Source organism: Podarcis erhardii, assembly GCF_964252035.2.
Source record: "Podarcis erhardii genome assembly, chromosome: 6".
NCBI lineage: Eukaryota > Metazoa > Chordata > Lepidosauria > Squamata > Lacertidae > Podarcis > Podarcis erhardii.
The window spans coordinates 29,598,017-29,610,758 of NC_138510.1; the positions used below are offsets into that span (position 1 = coordinate 29,598,017).

General features: G+C 41.8%; 1 long non-coding RNA gene across 4 annotated transcripts in view; it reads left to right on the top strand.

The window, feature by feature from the left end:
- The window catches only part of LOC309344445, a 15,971-nt gene extending 3,927 nt beyond the window's left edge, over nucleotides 1–12,044 (top strand). For 2 of the 4 annotated variants that reach the window (XR_014157731.1, XR_014157732.1), the window contains exons 3-4: nucleotides 1,720–1,803; nucleotides 9,719–12,044. This is a non-coding gene — a long non-coding RNA (uncharacterized lncRNA). The remainder of the gene's footprint in view (nucleotides 1–1,719; nucleotides 1,804–9,718) is intronic. The other 2 variants (XR_014157733.1, XR_014157734.1) reach the window with 2 other exon arrangements.
- Nucleotides 12,045–12,742: the final 698 nt, after the last annotated feature.

Genomic DNA, 12,742 nt, shown 5'->3' on the forward strand with positions numbered 1-12,742 from the left:
CATCCCTGGTTAGGAAAGCAACAACAACAGACTCTCTTAAAATAAGCTGTTCTATTAAAAAATGAAATCGTAAATGTGTGCAGGAGCAGGCCTTTGAAACTTGCAGTGAATTTTACCACCACCCCAACCTGAGATTGTGTGCCTCTCTGCAGCTGTCTGTGTATGTGATGACCTCCCTCTTTCCCTGCTTTCATCAGGACATACAGTCCTATCTCGTTCCGTTTCCTCTGGTATTTAATATGCTCTTCATCTTTATGCAAATGAATATTTAATTATTTATAAGTCGGCCCATGCTGCTCTATTTTACATGCTAACATATCCATGATTTATTAAACAATGTGGCATTGCATAAAAACCTGCCCTGTCAGTAACACTGATACCCTTGAAAAGGGAACAGTAAGCCTTGTCCTAAAAGATGCAAATGTCCTGGGAAAATATTAAGAAACCATTAGAACACAAGGCACCAAATAGACCCAACAGCTTCTATTGTGCAGAGACACATTTATTTTTTTCAACGGAGGGAACCATTGAATGTCAGGGGAGGGGCCTAATTGGCACAGCTCCACTTCCTAATAATGCATTGACAGATTGTGTGAGCACTTCACCTGAAAAGGGCTACTGCAATTATTAGATTTTCATACACACAGTGGCTGCTTCTGCCCTTTTCACTTGACTTGAAGGATGATTAGGCCAAACATCTGTTGTTTTTTTTTAAAATAATTTTTATTGATTTTCATAAAACAAAAAACACAAAATTAAACAAACAAACAAACAATACATGACTTCCCCATGCCTCCCCTTCACTGCACCCCTGTATCCACAATTTTTAGCAATCCTTCATTCCTTTTCAAGATTTGATTTCCTTCATAATTTTCTTAACTTAAATATTTACAACTATAATTCTCTATTTCTTAACCCTTGACATTTTATCAGTCCAAAATTTTGCAACAGTTCTTAAGATATAATTTAAATTTTTTCCAGTCCTCTTCCACTGTCTCCTTCCTCTGATCACGGATTCTGCCGGTCATCTCTGCCAGTCCCATAAATTCAGTCACCTTCGTCTGCCATTCTTCCAGAGTAGGTAATTCTTGCATCTTCCAATACTTTGCTAGAAGTATCCTTGCTGCTGTAGTTGCATACATGAAAAAGATCTTATCTTTTTTTGGTACCAATTGGCCGACCATGCCCAGATTAGGCCAAACATCTGAGTCAGAATTTCTTTTTGCAAACTCATATAATATTAGCAGGCATTTCATGGCAGATAGTCTTTTTTGTTCTTGTACCTATTCAAAACACTGGATCAGAAAACAATGTATCCCAAGCCTCCTTCACGAGTCCTGGGATGTCATGCTCAGTATAACAGATCATTCAAAGTTTAAAACGGTCGGGTTTTGAATTAAATCGATGTTTCAGGGGGAAAAGATCTCCTCTGATCTGTGGGACAGATCTCGGATATGCTACTGAAACGATGAGTGCGGCAAATAACTCCTTCTTTTGTGATCCTCCGTGACAATAATTGACATAACTAAGGCATTTTGAACCAATGATTTCTTTCCCTCTCCAGAGCAGCTGTAGCAAACAATGCAGACACATTTCAGTTCGCTCATCAATGTTTAATGTTTGTTTAGGCTGCATTTGTAATAATCAAAGGGTAGCAGCAAAGTGAATTGGGTAAAAATTGGGTAAAAATCTTCTCAGCTGTAACTCCATTGATTTCAGCAGTTGCTCTGTCATACGCGATTGTTATAAAGGACTATGAGAAGAGCACTTGCACAGCACCTTGAGAAATCTGGCATCATTGGGGTGCATGCCACATTTAAGAGCAGAGCAACAGCAACACTGAACAAGCAATGAGAAGGATGAGAAGTGAGGCTCTGTGGCGCAGGGTATATAAAACAAGTGAGGCGGGATTTGTGGCTTTTCAGCTGCTGAACTCCCATCATAGAATTGTAGAGTTGGAAGGGACCTCGAGGGACACCTAGTCCAACCCCCTGCTATGCAGGAATAATCTCCAGCAAGCACAGGCACTGATGAGGGATGATGGGAGCTGTAGTCCTGTATACCTGAAGGAGCGTCTCCACCCCCATCGTTCCGCCTGGACACTGAGATCCAGCACCGAGGGCCTTCTGGCGGTTCCCTCATTGCGAGAAGTGAGGTTACAGGGAACCAGATAGAGGGCCTTCTCGGTAGTGGCGCCCACCCTGTGGAACACCCTCCCTTCAGATGTGAAGGAAATAAGCAGCTATCCTATCTTTAAAAGACATCTGAAGGCAGCCTGTTCAGAGAAGTTTTTAATATTTAATGCTGTAGTGTTTTTAACACTTGATTGGGAGCCGCCCAGAGTGGCTGGGGAAACTCAGCCAGATGGGCGGGGTATAAATAATAAATTTATTGTTGTTGTTGTTGTTGTTGTTACACTGGGCAACAATTTTTTACTTTTTGAATGTTGTCTAGATTTCTACAACTGATTTAGGGTATTTTTGCACTGCTGAATCAGGAAATGGCATCCGTTTCTCTCCATCAGGTCAGGTTTACTGTAAACTGAATGGTGGGCATTGATAAAGGTAAGTACCCGTAAATTGCATGTTGCTTCACCATTTTTCAAACTTCAGGGCTTGAACTTCTGTTTCTTGGAACTCCTGGAATGCTCAGCGGCAGGGAGGTCTCTCTTCAGAGTCCAACAGTAGTCAGCCATCATGACTGCGTCCCAGCGACCTGGTCTCAATCTCTTTCATGTCCTGATGGAATCTCTCCCCCTGCTCGTCACTCATTGAACCCAGGTTCTCAGGAAACCGGTCCATATGTGAAAATAGGTAGTGCATCTTGACGCTCATGTTGCAGCCCAGGTTTCTGAACGCAGTCAGCATGTTGTTGACAAGTTCTGCGTAGTTTCTGGCCTTATTGTTGCTAAGAAAGTTCTTCACTACCAGAACAAATGCCTTCCACGCTTCCAGTTCCACTTCGTTCATTGACTTTCCAAACTCTGGATCTCTGATGAGCTGATGGATCTGAGGACCGTCAAAGATGCCAGCTTTCAACTTCTCCATGGTCAGTCCTGGAAAAGCCTGGCACAAGTAAGTGAAGCAGTCACCATCCTTGTCCAGAGCCTTGGTGAATTGCTTGATTAAGCTGAGCTTGATGTGCAGCGGTGGGAAGAGTATTCTGTCTCTGTCCACCAGAGGGTCGTTGATGATGTTCCTTTCTTTGCAAGGCACCAATTCCTCCCGCACAGGTCAGTCCTTCTTCGTATAATGCTGAGCACGGTCCCTACTATCCCACATGCACAGAAAACATGGGTACTTGGTGAAGCCAGACTGTTGTCCCAACAGAAAGTTCACCATCTTTAGGTCAACACAAATAAACCACTTACGCTGATCCTAACCAATTTTCTCCAGCACATACTTCACTGCTTCATAGTTCTCCTTCAGTGTAGTCGAGTGAGCCAGGGGTATAGAGGCAAACTAGTTGCCGTTGTGTAGCAGAACACATTTCAGTGATCACTTGCTGCTGTCAATGAACAGTCTCCAATCTTTGGGTTCGTACTGTGGCACTCCAAGCTTGAGCAGAAGCTGCACGATATCTGCACAGTACACCAAGTCCTTCTCTTCCGAGAAAAAACGAAGGTACTCTTGATGCCTGTTGCGCAAGAAGCTGGTGCGAGCACTGTCAGAGAGGAGGTTTTTTTCCTTCAATCTGGATGCCAACAGTTCGGCAGAGTCCTTTGACAAGCTGAGGTCGCGAACTAGATCATTCAACTCCTTTTGGGAAAATGGATGTGGAACATCATCTTCAAGAACCACTTCTTCTGCTTCATGTCCTTCAACACTGGCGGCATCTTCGTCACTAATGTCAGGAAGTTCTCCGAAGATAGGCACTGGAATTTCATCACAATGAGCTACAGGATGACGTGCTGATTGAAGATCAGGATTAACTTAGTTTTGATGCCCCAACTTTATGCTTTGCTGCACCAATTTATGGAAGATTTCGAGGTTTTATGACTTCAAACTGATCCCTTTTCGACATAATCACCCAGAACTATCAGACCTGAATACTTCTTGTCATTAAAACAATCATTTCCAATCAAAACAATTATTCGACATGGCATTTTACCCCCACCAACTTCTTCTAAAATGCTCCACACAAGCGTACATGTGAACAAAAACGTTAAAAAATGACATGTGGCCATAGCTCAAAAACTTGACCTGATTGAGCAATACCAATGTGATTTTTGGATTCAGTGCATCAGATTCATCCTAAATCAACTGAAAAAATGCAGACAACAAATTTGTTGTTGACCAGTGTTATTATTATAGTCCAACATATGGAGGGCCACAGGTTTGGTATGGGGGAGCATTTGTACCCCCTGAAAGAAATGCACAGCTGTCTTTTGAATGTTGCCGTTCTCTACATTTTGCAATGCTGCTCTCCAGTGAAAACAAAATGGCCATACAAAGGTGTATATTGGGGAAACGTGTGCATAAGAATAAATGTATTCGTGGGAGAAAAGCACTAAAATGCATTATATTAAGCAAAACTGAATAAAAATATATGCGTATTATGAGAAATGTGCATTAAAGGGCTGGCTGTTGCTTTTAGAAAGGGCAACAAAACACTGGAGCAAAGCCACAAACCTAGATTGCTCACATGCCTCTCATGCAAATGTTACACCAATGCCCCACTTCCAAATTCTGGAGTAAATAACGACACTTGGTCTGCTGGTGTGCCATACTTGCAATATATCTTTTGATGGGGATCACACCTACCTCTCCAATTCTATGACTTTCAAACATTTGCAGAAGTGGAATCTCATTTTCAGTTAAATTAAATAGGACTTGGGTGTAATGCATAAAAGACCCATTAGCTTTCATCTGTTTTAAATTCTGTGTAGCTTTTTCACAGGAAATCAAATGAAAAAGGGATTGATTGCCTATAGCATCTATCTTAAACTGCGTTGAAAATCTCACTGTGAGTGTGTGCTGTGACTGGTGACTTCTATGTGATAGATTACAGATCCAGATGTGATATGCTGTATTTTTCAAGGTCTCATGACAGCCTTCCTTGCACTCTCTCCATTAATCCAGTTCACCGAGCAGTTTCCAACAGGAACTATTTTTTAAAACTGCTGTGTTAAAGAATTGTAATCCTCTTTCCACCAAATAAGAAATTATTTCCCCCTTAAAAAATATTCTGGGCTGCGCATCAGGATGGCCAATAATTTCAAGCATCATTTTGCACCTTTGCTGTTCTAGAAGGGATTTCTGGTTATTGTTCCTTCAGTCAGATTGTCTCCTGAGGGGAATTATGCCTCCCTCCTTCCTCTCTCTCCTGCCTCCCATAATTCTCTTTAGCTCTTGGCTATATACTTTGCCCTCCAATGCCTTACTTCCTGTTCACCTGCTCAGCTACAATAAAACCACCAAATGTGGTGTTCCTAGTGTTGGAAGTTCAACAGAGACCATTCAGTGTATGACTTAAGGGGCTATTTTTGCTATTAGTCTGGGTGACAGCATGCTCTGATCGTATGGAGATTCTAGTCAGTTGTGAGTTAGCTGTCCGTGAGAAAGACAGTTGAGATCTAGGAGCTGCGGGGGAGCGGGGGAGGGGAAAGGTCTACACCCAGTGTAGACCTGAACACTGTAAACAAGGAAAAACCTCTGGCTATTTCTTCTAGAGTTATCTGCTGTTCTTAATCAGTTTTCCTCAGTAAAGTATTGTCAGTTTCTTTTCTCTCTGCTTTATTCCAATTGCTCTTTTAACATCCTCTGAGCCCTATTGTATTGTGATTAAGATAAATAGCAGATTGCTCAGCTTTGATTTTAAATTGTGTCCAGTTTTACAAAACCTATGGAGGGCAGGGGGAGAGTCAGTTGCAAAGTAAATGCCATTTCCTAAACCACATTGGACTGGGTGCTTGCGAGAGCAGAAACTGGTGGAGCAGCCCTCCCCCACCCCTATACTATTGGTACGTGATTGTCCTTTTCACACCCTCCCCCCTTTTGGTTTCAATGGAAGGTAAAGGAACTATGCCAGCTCTGGAGGCTGCCATCATTTTTCTCTCTGGGGGACTTGCATGGGGAATGGGAGAGCCTTGAATCACGTGGATCAAAGACATTTCCCAATCCACTTCTGACATGTCCCTTTTCATTCCCTACCACTGTTGGACAGTGGAGTAGTGATGGTTGCCTGGCTATCTGAAGTCTCAGAACCATTTTCCATTTCATTGTACAATTAAACATTATACTTAACAGCTCTCTCTCTGCTTGCAGAGAAAGTGATCCAATAACCAATAAACATACTTACTGGGAGCTTACAACTGCTCCATAATTTTATTTTACATCAGCCCAGTATATTTCAGGTTCAGACTCCTAGGATTAAGAACTTGTGATGTTCCTATCATTGTGCTTCAAACCATGCATCCTATTTCCTCTCTTCTCTTTGCACCTCACCGTATTCCCTGTATACCCTGTTCCTATAGCTCAATCTTGATCACAGAGATCTTCTGAAGGGGCACTTTGGATGGTCTCATACATCCCTGTGTTCAGGTGGCCTTTACTAGAGCCTTTAGTGTGGTAGATTCTGCCCTGTGCAAGTCCTTCCCTATAGAATTTGGGCAGCAGTCACCCAGCTTTCTTTTCCACAACTTTTGAAAACTGTACTGCTTAGACAGAACGTTGGAATGCGATTTAAAATGAAAGAAACAAAACAAAAACCAACCACGTTTTTTACTGATGTTATTGTAACATTATGCTTTTATGTTGTATACCGCCTTACTACAATTTTTATGAAAGTGCAGTTTCTAAATATTTAAATATAAACAAAAACATACAGTGCTTTTTGTAGCTGAGCTTTCTCTGAGAAGTCAGAATGTTCCTGAACAAACATTATTTTAATCGGTGACCCTTTGTTTCAAAAGCCATGATCATAATCACATATATTGATTTCTGCACTGTTCCTACTGAACATCTTCATGAGAAAGTGCCACTAAACATTAACATCACCAAAGGTCATGCAAATATCAGCTTTTGCATTCATTAGAAAATAAGAATGTTGGTCAACTAGGGATGCTTGAGGAATTGGATCTTTATTACCTCCAATATGATTTGGAGGCAAAGGCAATCATTGTCTACTAACCATGAGGCTATGTTGTACTTCCACTATCAGAGGCTTTCTACCTTTGAATGGCAGTGCTGGGAATCGCAAATGGGCAGAGTAATGATGATCACATGTCCACCTTGCAGGCATCTGGTTGGCCACCTGTAAGAACAGGTCCAACAGGTACACTTTACATTCTTATGTCTTATGTTTTCAACTGACCTGAGTCATACATCCTGGACTAACACACAGGCTAGATATCCACCTTTTTCACTTCTTTGTATCAAAAAATATATTGAAATTGTGCATTTTTAGTGAAAACATTTCCAAGTTGCTCATTAAAAAACATAAATGCAAAAATGTGTAATGCAGAAACAAGGTAGGCATATCAAGACAGCGATAGCTCTGAGCTCACCAAGGAACAGATTCAGTAGCTAAAGAATTAAATGACATCAAGATTGGAACTTGGAGACCTACTTTTACACCAATATGAATGATCAGGAGATAGACTTGAGGAGTTTTCCATTCTTGAATAAACCCCTTCAGATCCAAGGCTACTGATAGTGGATGAGTATGCTGATAACCCAGTTGCTACCTTCCAAGGAAATGATTTCAGTCCGACACCTAATTTGTTCAAGCCCCAATGTAGCATCTTTTGATGGAACTCAGGAGGCTACAGGCAGACACTCCACATTCCCTGTCCCACAGTGCAAGTGGGAGAAAAAGGCAATAAATGATGGATTCATAAACACACTTGGAAAAGTAGTGAGTGAGGGGGAAAGTCCAAATTCCAATGATGATTCTTCTAGAAAGAGGTATTGTACAGATGTTCTTCATAACTGGTCAGTGAAGAAATCCAGCAGAATAATGAAAACAGAATCTGAATTGCAAACAGGAATTCAAACCATTGTAGAGGTTTCCCTGATATCCCTCCAAACCACCACCAACTTCAGTTTCTTCGCTGGTAGGTCCCATCTGGAGGGCTACAGACAGAATTCCTGTCCACTAACCCAAGTAGTGCACCAATTATGGCATTCAAACCATAAACTTCCTTTTCCAAAGCATTGATTCTGCTAAGGATTCCCTCTGCTGTTTGTTGTGTCAAGAGAATTGGTCACATAAAAGTCCCCATGGTGAGAGTTTCATTTTGTTGTGGCCAAGTCTATTATGCTACAATTGTTATTGCACATTGTTGAGGTTTTGTTATATGGAGGAAGCTGCAGTTGCCTGGAAGCCTATGTATCAACTCCTAACAAGTTCAGATAAACTAACTATTTAGGCTAAGCTTTCATTACAGGAACATATTACATATGTTACATTTCTTGCACAGCCGCCATGTAAGGAACTAGAGCACTTCATATATGATAAATTAATTGTATCTTGCTGCAAATGCTTTTCAGTTACCTCCATTTACCTTACTCCAGCTGCTCCAGTTACTGATTCACAACAGTCCAGTATATATTTCTGGACTAAATTTGTTAATGGAGTTCTGGACGATTTATTTGAAGCACTGCGGGTCTGTGCTTGTGTGGTAACCATATCAAGACTGATATAATTGCAGAGTCTCCTTCAGTCGAGATGAACTTCTATTCTTTCCTTATCAGCTAAATGCTGAACATGGAGTCAAAACAGCTGCTCTCCCAGTGCCTGTCCTCCAATTAAAATATATGGCTTTTAAGTCCATGTAAAAGAAATGCGCTCCTTGCCTGTTGTTGCAATTATCATTAACAGCTGAGTCAACTGACTTTAAAACTATTCAAAAAACAAATTAAATCAGACTGTGGAGCTAAAGGACAAGTAGTCTTCATTGTTGCCATCTTCAACTGGAAGTCAGAAACGAATAATGATTTATGTTATGCCCTGCCCCTTTTTAAAATTTGCAAACTGGTGCATTGATAACATGGTACAAAGGTTCTTCATGTTTTTGTGGGGATTCAAAACCTTGCATATTTTGTTTGCTCAGATATGACAGGGAAAACAGTGTTTGTACTAGAGGACAAGTTTTAAGCAACGTCTGACCCAGAAACCTAAAGGAACTTCTTTCACTGTACAGTCACACCTCGGGTTGAATGTGCTTCAGGTTGAGCGTTTTCAAGTTACACTCCAAGGCAACCCGGAAGTAATGGAGCACGTTACTTCCAGGTTTCGTCGCTCGCGCATGCGCAGACGCTCAAAATGACATCACACGCATGCGCGGAAGCAGCAAAACGCGACCCGCGCGTACGCAGTCATGTTAAGTCAAGTTACTTTCTATTCAGGATGCGAATGGGGCTCCAGAACTGATCCTGTTCGCATCGCGAGGTACCACTGTATTAAGATACCCATGTATTAATATTAGCAGGGTGGCTTCATGGTTTCACCTATGGGTGGGGCACATGGAATGGTGGTAAAGGACAGAATAGGGCCTTTTCCATTGTGACACCCCAACTTTGAACTCTTTGTCCCCTGAGATTTGGTTGGTGCTGTTGTCAGCTATCTTCTGACACTTTAAAAAAAAAATCTATTTCCCCCCAAAATTTACTGGAAATTCACCATACCTTCTTCAATTCTCTGAAAAATCCTTTTCTGTCTCACAATTCCAACTGTTTGTGTGTGTGTGTGTCTGTGTGTTTTCTTTCTTTTCCAGATTCTCTGGGGAAAGTTCTGCCACAACTGTTGATACTAAACTGCTGTGAAAGTTTTTGAATGATGTTGACAAGAAAATAAAGCAAATCTTGCAGGGAGGAGCACATAGTGTTGGCTCAAACAGCCCATACTGAACTGCAAGGAGAGTGACTTGACCTTACTCTATTTTTATAGCTGTAAGGAATTATTGCCTTCCCCTTAATGTCTGCCTGTGTTACAAGGAGAGACTTGTAGAGTACTGACCTTGTAGCTCAGCTAACCTTATCACTGAGTAATTATTACAAATGAGCTTTCATGGGCAGTGCAATTAGTTGAGACGCAGGAGTGCTGATCCCACAAAGAAAACAAAATGGCATTTCTGTGCAATTCTCAATTTCCCCTCCTTCATTTCCTCTTTTCTTTTGTTCTCCTTTTGTTTAATGTTATCAAGAATGCCATTGTTTTCCACATCTGACAAAGGAGAGAAAGAGAATGCTACAAGCAACAATATAGTGAGGCACAGTGGAGTCTGGTCCATTAGGATGAGCGGAGCCTTGCTCCACCCATGTTATTGTGCCCTCAGCCAGCTACCACCTCTCTGCCTTTAGCTCTTGCTGCCAGCGTCTTTCTCCTTATTCTAAGGCCACATTCGCACCATACATTTAAAGCACTATGATGCCAATTTAAACAGGCATGGCCTCCCCCAATGAATTCTATATAGTTTGCAAAGCAACAATTCCCAGAGTTCTCAGGGCAGAGGGTTTGACTGTTAAACCACTCTGGGAACTGTGGCTCCATGAGGGGAATAGGGATCTCCTAGCAATTCTCAGCACTCTTAAAAAACTATGCTTCCCTAGATTCAGGTGGGGGGGGGCGGACCTTGACTGATTAAATTGGTATCATAGTGCTTTACATGTATTGTTACACACAATCCCAATTTCCAAGTGATGTGAGGGGTTGCAGGCTCACCTGCCAGAGTCTGTTGTTCCTTTTGAAACAACGAAGCACCACAGAGACTTTGGTGTCTTTATGATATAGAGTTCTATATACAACCTGCACTTAGAAGGAGGGATTGTAGAGCATTCACATCCTATGCAGGTCTGGCTTTCTCCTTAATGGCAGCATTAGATTCAAAGGATAGCAAAAAGCTGTCCTCTGTGTCTCTTAGTCCCAGCCTGCCATTCCCAGCTCCCATGGAGTTCTGCCCTTCCTTCTGCTTCGCACTGCTAAACGACTCCAGGGACCTCCCCACAGCCTACATCATTCAGTGTTGAAACCCTCAACCTGGCCTTTGCCTCTGCCCACTAGCACCCAGGAAAGGAGCTTTGCCCCCATTGACTGGCTTGCCTACTGATGGTTTCCTCAATGGGCCATGCTAATGGACGAACTGGCTTGGCTCATAAGCATAACTAAATCCAGGGGGTTTCCATGTTTGGCAAACCTTGATTCTAACTTTTATTACATCCACGAATTTAGGGGAATCGGGCCCCCACACAAACCCAAGTTCCTAACAGTATGGTGTGGATGTGGCCCCCGTGTTGCCCTTGTAGAACTCAGCAGGTGGATGGGGACAAAACTAGAATTAGTTGTCTCTGCTTGTCACTGGATCAAGGTCCACTCCTCATTGGTTGTACCTACTTTTGGCCTTCCTGCCTTCTGTACTGCCAGTCCGGATGGTCACTTGCCATCACTGGTCGGGCATTAATGGGGATTGGGGGAGGGTGTGAGGGAATAGGCGTTTTGCAGCAATCTCACATCAGGAACACAGTGCACTCCCTTGCCTCTTCTAATGTCCTTCCAGGAGCTGAATACCCAGTATGAATTCGGAAGCAGATTTGGAAAATGACCAAAACCCAAGTGGAATTAGTTGGAGCCTTTCATGGAAGGCCAAAACAAAATCTATTTGCTTAGCAGCTGAGCTGTTGGGAGGGGGGAAAGTACTTATGTTTTTATTGTAATGAAAAGCATCCAACAAATCTGAGCTAAGCAAGGAAATATTTACAGGAACAGGAATTATATCTGCATGGTTTAACAATAGATATCTGTGATTAGAATAATTTACATAATGGTTGAAACTCTGAAATTGTCATAATTTTTGAAAACCTGAGAATGGGTGGAGAGCCCCCATGCCAGGAAACTCTGGCAGCCACGTACAAAGCTCTCTCTATGGCATCTGGAAGAACTGTGTATTAAGTGGCACTATGCATCACCAAAGGCACCACATGCGAGAGAGAATTTTGTTGTTGCTTTTGTTATTTCAGCCGCCTAAGTTTCATCTTTATGATCCTCAAATCTGCTGTTTCCATTATCTGACTACAATAAACAAAACTACAGAGTAGATTTTTAAATGTTGGCAGTCATTTGGATCATATTCCTAAATGTATACTAAAAGCAAAAACATGAAGATGCATCACACCACAATGCTTTAACACTGTAGAGCTGGCTGTAAGTCATTGCTATTCTGCTCTATTTATAACTTCCGAAGTAGGCATGTTTTGCTCATTCTGCTACCAAAGGAGATAAAGTCAGGGAAATCAGTCTGCCCAGCAACTTTGGCATCTTTATTTTAATTAACTTGAAGATCAGCTGAGGTTTTACAATGCACTTTGAACGTGCAAGCTCAGCTCTTGCAAGGCTTTCCTTAATTTCCATTGGCATTGTATAGGGAATCTCAATAAAACTAGAAAAGAAGAGGGGGAAAGAGGAGAAAGATGAGTTTTCAAAGGGGTAGGGAGGTTAGATCACCAGTGAGAAAGGTATGGTGGCTTCACAAAAAAAGCTGCCTCATGCAGACTGCTCAAAATGGCTTCTGCACAACAACTGCTACGAGCAGTGAATCATTTGAGGCTTGCTACACAGGTAGGTTCGCAATGAATAGTTTGAAAATGTCTTTGCAATATACGGTATGTACAATATAAAAGCGACATGCATTAAGCCAAAAATAGAACCGAAAACCAATAAAACAACAATGTAAAAACATAGAAAAACAAATTTAAAAAATGATTCCGTGGATTCATACACATAAAACGTGGTCTGAAAATCCTGG